This window comes from Chionomys nivalis, chromosome 1, assembly GCF_950005125.1.
Source record: "Chionomys nivalis chromosome 1, mChiNiv1.1, whole genome shotgun sequence".
NCBI classification, from domain to species: Eukaryota; Metazoa; Chordata; class Mammalia; order Rodentia; family Cricetidae; genus Chionomys; species Chionomys nivalis.
In genome coordinates this window covers 33,098,614-33,105,437 of record NC_080086.1, presented here as the reverse complement: position 1 = coordinate 33,105,437, position 6,824 = coordinate 33,098,614, and the positions used below count along the sequence as shown (strand labels likewise).

At 45.0% G+C, this 6,824-nt stretch overlaps 1 non-coding gene across 1 annotated transcript; it reads left to right on the top strand.

Annotated features, from left to right (window-relative positions):
- The first annotated feature begins 6,307 nt into the window (after positions 1-6,307).
- LOC130889544 (U6 spliceosomal RNA) lies at positions 6,308-6,413 on the top strand. The gene has a single exon (XR_009058600.1). It is a non-coding gene; the product is annotated as a U6 spliceosomal RNA (small nuclear RNA).
- The last annotated feature ends 411 nt before the right edge of the window (positions 6,414-6,824 follow it).

Sequence of the window (6,824 nt, the reverse complement as noted above, 5' to 3'; positions counted from 1 at the left end):
TTTTACTGTCTAGCTGGATAAGTGGATATTGAGTAAGAAGAGTTCATTTGAAAACCTGTGATCTTTAGAATGCTGTCATATCTGAAGACAGTGATGTTTGTCCTGAAGATGTGCCAGGCAGAGGATACAGAGGCCGTTTTGCCATCTTTACCCTGACCAGATGAACTGTGGCTGTTCTTTGAGTATCTGACTTCATATTTTGGTGCAAATATTGCTCATTGTGTCCATTAATGACAACAGAGCATCTTGTAAGAAGCATGCCTAGGGCATGAGGGGAGCGCAGTAAGGCCATCGATACTAGTCGGAGGAGAGGAAGATGTGAGGGCATGAAGGTGAGCTTCATCATTACAGCCAAGAGGGCATGTGGTCCATTTAACCCGGCACTGGGTGCAGTATGTTTCAACAAAGCATATGTTAAAACAAAAGCATTTCTTGTCACAAACACTGGGGAGGGGTGGTGGGAAGCTTGTGCCTGGTGCTCCCACTGTGCCCTGTACCCCCGCACAGTCTGCCAGGAAGTTGGGCTTCAAGAACTTCAAGTTCACCAACTTTCTTGAACTCAGTATTTACTGGAATAGAAGCCATTTTGGGGGGTGATTACCCATGATGGGACCCACATGTAGCAATCTCTACTCAATGACTAGATGATGAAATGATGAACTCATGTTGTAACTGAAGAACACTATTTTAAAGAGGAGATTTGGAAGTTATCGGAGTATGTCTCCATGATTGCAACACTTGCAGCTGCTGCATGTAAAAAGGCAGAGCCAGAAGACTTTAAAATCAGTGACCCAGGGTGAAGTGTCTGCAGATCTTGGCATAGGAACAGCCCAAAGCTTCAGAAAATAGACAAGCTTACTTCTCCTGAGTGGCCATTCTTGGCAGCATGAAGAGAGGGTCAGTGATGCCCCCTGATGAAGCAGCTCTGCTATTACTCAGGACCTCATGGGACATAATTTGAAGAAAAGAATAGGGTATCTATGAGTAGATCACAGAGTAGAAGCAAACTTCCAAACTCATTTTGTTTAAACGCACTTGACTTAGTGGAATAATTTCCCTCCCCAATAAGCACCTTGGTCTGCCCCTGGGTACAGACTAGGGAACTGGCTCCCAAGAGAATGGTTAGGAAGGCACAACTGAAAACATTGCCAATGTATGTGGCCTACGAGATGAAAAGGAACGTGGGTGGCAGAGGTGACATGTTTGTGAAGAAGGGAGCAAGTGAGAGCTTCCTGATTCAGTCCCGAGGTATGTGTTCAGTAGGAGTGCACAGAAGCACAGGTGGCTGCGTACTTTGAGCAAAAAGTTGGCACCAACTGCATAAGCCTTGTTCACCGTGTGATGCAAGCGTTTCTTCTTCCCACATCTTCCCATCGTGCTGAGGTTCCTAGGCCTTTCCTTCCTTTTGAGGCGGTGATCTGAGGAACTTGGTGGTGGTGTGAGCAGGAAGCAAACATCTCCACCTACACCTCACAAAGGATCAGGTATTCAAGGAGCAGTGTACAAAGAACATGTCCTGAAGTACCATGTGATCACCAGCAGCAAAGGGAGAAAAGAAAGTGTGTAGAGGAGGCAGAGCTGGCAAGAGGGACCAAGGCTGATGGAAGGAGACAGTCCTGGTGGGGAAATCCTATGTGGTAGATGGAGCTAGTGATGGGAGGTAGGAGAGGGGCCAAGGTTGTGGTGGGAGATAGGAGAGGGGCTGAGGCTGTGATGGGAGGTAGGAGGTGGGGCCAAGGCTGTGATAGGAAATAGGAGGAGGGGCCAAGGCTGTAATGGGAGATAGGAGGAGGGGCCAAGACTGTTGGAAAATCATCTGTCAAATGTTTAGGTAAGACCTGTCTTAAAAAAAGAAGAAATTGGAGCTGGAGAAATGACTCAGTGGTTAAGAGCACTGCCTGCTCTTCCAAAGGTCCTGAGTTCAATTCCCAGCAACCACATGGTGGCTCACAACCATCCATAAGGAGATCTGGTGCCCTCTTCTGGCCTGCAGGCACACATGCAGACAGAATACTGACAATACTGTATACATAATAAAAAAATAAATCTCAAAAAAGAAGAAAAAGAAATTGCTGGGAAGACAGTACATAGGGGAGGAGAGACCTTACAAGTATTCTCTTTTCTTTATTGTTGTTAAAGCAATAGAGAAGTGACCGAGAATAAGGTCTGAAAGCTGGGGAAATTGGTGTCAGTTAGTTCATAACTCAGTGAGTGCAGAAATACCAAATGTTCTTCTAACTTCTGAGGTGGCAAAAGTTGAATGTAACCCCTACTTCTGTAACCCTGAACTAGATCATCTTGGGAAGAAGAGAACCTGAGAAATGACCTAAATGCACTGACCCTGCTGGTAATAAAGCCCCATAACTCACTCCTGAGGGGGTATCATCAGCATCATACCACAGCCACAGTCACTAATGGATCCAGAAAGCCCACACCAGAGACCCATCATGATGGACTTACAGTCATTTCTTCCTGAAATAGTGTTCCCCTCAAAAGTCACCAACTGCTTCTCAGCTCAGAGTTGCCTGGAGCCCTTGGCCAGGCAGGCTGGAGCAGCCAATCACTCACCCTCCTTCTCCTTACCACCCCGGACCCAGAAGAGCCACTCAGAAGTCAAGCTGCAATGAGTTTCAGCACCACCGAGGATCTTCCCGTTTCTATGAGAACATTTTGGGAAAATAGGAATAGGATGGACAGAGGTAGATGTGGGAAGGCCCTCTTCACAGAAGGGGGCATGGCAAGCTGTGTGTCAAAGTTTGGCTGTAGAAAGGAGATTCTGAGATAGAGCCTAACTCATCGCCAGTCCCTGGCTTTAGAGGCGTGCACTTGTCACTCGATTGGCAGTGCTCTCTGAAGTTAGGAGGGTCCTGTGTCTAGATCGGGGAAACAGTCATTTCCTCATGACCAAATGTGGCCCAGTTCACACTCCCAACTACAATCTTTGGTGCTCACCTGACAGCTCCGGGATGACCATGTCCCTTCCGTCTATCTGCCACTCACTCCTCCTCCTAGAGCTGCAGCCCTGAAGCCAGCTCACGCGTCCTGAGAGCTGCAGGCTAAAGTGCAGCTCATGGGTGCTGTTGCTGCGGCGAGGACTCAGGCTTGTCCCTGCTGACCTCTCTCCCAGGTCATCTCCCCCAACCTCCCAGTCTCCCTCAATGTTAGAAACTTCCTGTTCCCATGACCACGTGTGTGTCATTCATTCATACATGCTTTCCCTGTTCCTGTCCTGCCTCCAGATTGTGAGCTCCTCGAGGGCAGCCTATGCCTGAGGCATCTGGGAAAATTCTATTTAGTGAATGATGCTTTACTCTTCTTTTACTGTGTTGGACACAGATACACACACACACACAAACACACACACATACACACACGCACACAAATGAACATAATTTTTGGTATTTGCTGTCTCTGCCATATTCCAAGTACTTTGCTGAGCATTTTAATAAAGTTCTTGTGTTATTCTTTATAATAAATTTATATATGTCCTCTCCCAAATTAAAACTATGAAACTCGAGCTGTAGCGAAATCAAGTATTTGGCTTCAAGTAAGAAAAAAAAAAAAGGCAGTAAGTGTCCAAGTTGTGTCTGGCCAGATTCATCCATCTGCCTCAGAAATTGTTTTAATGTTTAGAAAAAAATTCAAATGGTTTTAAGCAAATTGTAGACTTTGGATCATGTAAGGCCACGTGTGTGAACTTACTTACCATATGACTTTGGGTTGAATCCTTGATTTCTCCTATCTACAAAATGGAGTTCGTACTTGAGCCCAAAGTTCACAAGGCTTTCTCGTGAACAAAATAACCGACATTCCAGAAGGTATTTCACAGTCCTCCTCAACAGGCCTGGGACCGAGGGTGAAGCCAGCAGACACCACTCCTCAAGTCTGAAGCCCAAACAACCTTGACCAGGGCACTTCCCTGGGTGTCTCCCCAACCTGCCCAGCACAGCTCTCAGAAAATCATTGTCACTCTTGTCCAGAATCAGCCTTGCTTGATGGAGGAAGGTCATTGGTTAAATAATAAAGAAACTGCTTGGTCCTCATAGGTTAGAACATAGGTGGGTGGAGTAAACAGAACAGAACGCTGGGAGGAAGAGGAAGTGAGCTCAGACGCCATGCTCCCCTCTCCCGGGCAGATGCAGGGCAGCTCCTCTGAGAGACAGACGCCATGCTCTCCTCTCCAGAGCAGACACGATGAAGCTCCGACCCAGGATGGATGTAGGCTAGAATCTTCCCGGTAAGCACACCTTGGGGTGCTACACACATGAATAGAAATGGGCCAAGCAGTGTTTAAAAGAATACAGTTTGTGTGTCATTATTTCTGGTGTAAAGCTAGCCGTGCAGGAGCCGGGCAGGACGAAAAGCAGGCCCGCAGCTCCCTACTACACTTGCTTTACGTAGCTGTTACGATTCACATATAAAATACTCTGCGGACTCGTGCATCTGCATAGCTAGTGGTACTGCTCTGGAACCTTGTAGAAATCTTGCAGAGCCTTTGAGAGAGGAGGCCCAGCGGGAGGAAGAGGATCTTTGAAGACCCTGTGGTTCATGGCTTGGCCCTGTTTTCTGTCCCAACAATGCCTGTTTGCTCTGCTGCTATGTGAGTAAGCAGTCACCATATACTCCTGCCATCCCCGAGCTACCCACCACATCTCCCCATTATGACTGATCAGACTTCTTCAGTCTATAAACCCAGACATGCTCTTCTCCGTTAAATCACTTCTTGTTAGGAATTTGGTCACAGTCAGAGACGTGACTAATACAGGGACAAAGGGTAGAAGTGTTCTTTCCAGATGAACAACTATTTTGACCCTTCACACCCCACTCTCACACGCAGCTCCGTGTTGTCTCTTCCGTCTGTGTCCTGCTCTCAGACCATATCCATGTAGTTTCCATACAACGGGGGATTTCTCTGTGGTTCGAGTAGCCAGACAGGTCCTCCATACAAGCAAAGTCTTCACAGGCAGTCTTTCTAGAAGAGACATGATCTGTTCCACTCCTGGAACACTCTTATCTCTTTCTAGACATTGCGGCCAAGGACTGGGGATGAATTGCACGGGGCTCTGGAGTCTTGCTGACTTAGCCTTGCACTGGTCCCTTCCAAGGCTGTATGTCAGTCAGGAAAGTCTGGGCTCGTCTGAGCATCCGGTGGAATCTTGATTGGGATAAAATGGTCAATGATGCTGGAGTTTTTAGGAAACTGATGAAATACAGAACTGTGGGGAAGCCACTCCTGACTGCCTGGTGGAGAGGTCATCTGGGAAGGTCAACCTTCAGACTAAGAACCTGCTCCCAAAGTTGCTGGGAGGGCTGTTAGGGACCAGCAGCTTTGGGCAGAACAGAGCAGGAATGTATGGCCCCTTGCACTCTTTGTGATCCTAAAATAAGTGTGAAATATGTCTCAAGATTGTGGTTTTTTTTTAAATAAGGAATCTTTATATCTTGCTAATATACATTAAAAATTTTTCTTTCTCCTTCTTCCTCTCTCACTTTCTCTTTTCCATATTTAATAAAATTATAAGTAATTATGATAAAATTAGTAATATTTTGCTTTTCTCTAGCAACCTCTGCAATGTAGCCTGGAAGATAATTCAAACCAGAGCATCAAGAGACTGTCACATAGGCAGTCTGGGCTGAGTTGTGGGGAATATTTCTTTGGGTGTTTCTTTCCTCATTGACTTTTTTGTCTTGAAAAGATGAACAACAAAATAGAGATCAAAATCTAAACTCTCTGTTAGTTCTGTCTGATGGAGGAAGGACACAGCCACCACCAGCATGATTCACCTTGTCATTGTAGGTTCCGAGTAGCCACATCAAGAAGTGTTTTTAAAAATGCAACATTAGTGCTTGTAAAATACATCACTCACTCAACTTGTCATATCCAAAATATAATTTCAACATGGAACTGTTATAAAAATTGTGAACCAAGTGTTTTACATTTATGTAATGTTTGGTATATCTTCCACATATTCAAGATCTCTGAACTCAGATGGGCCATATTTCAGGTGTTTAGCAGCCATTTGAGGAGTGGCTCCCACACCCAGCACTGAACCATACAATTCTAGTCCTACATGTCTACCCAGGGGGCTCCCATGGGTATCGGTCTTGGATGGAGAATGTGATGAATTCTGATATACCTGGTTTTCTAGATATCACATAGTAAGATGCTTGTTTATGAAATAAACTTAAACATACTAAACTTCAGTTATCTCAACAACCAGAAAGAAGATGTGTTAGCTTCATAGGTCTAAGAATTTGATAATTGAAGCCTCAGTTGTATACTCCAGTAGTTCAAATCATTATTGCCATGCTTCTTTGGCAGCATGTACACTAAAACTGGACCACGACAGAGAGGATTAGCATGGCTCCTGTGCAAGGAGGATTTGAACCTTCTGAAAGAGTTCCATGTTTTGACACCTGATGGGAAAGGGGCAGTCGGTTTCCTTCAATGGTGTTTCACTGAGTACATCAGCCACACTCCGGGGCAGGCCCTGTGCCCGGGAGGAACTGATAAACATAAAACAGATTCCATATTTTGTTGTTGTTTGGTTGGTTGTGAGGTTTTTTTTTTTTCTGAGACTTTTGTTGATTTTCTTTTCTTTTCCCTTATTTGAGAGAAATAAAAAACAAAGTTCGAAGGGTAGGGAAGTGGGGAGAAGATGGCAGGGGGAGATGGAGAGGAGAAGTCTATGATAAAATATATTGTATGAAAAATTTTAAATAAAATCTTGTCTAATTAAAAATTATTATTGCCATTAGTAGTGATAGTACATGCTGAACACCTCTATTTTGAGAATGCTAACTCCAAATGCTTCAAAATCCAA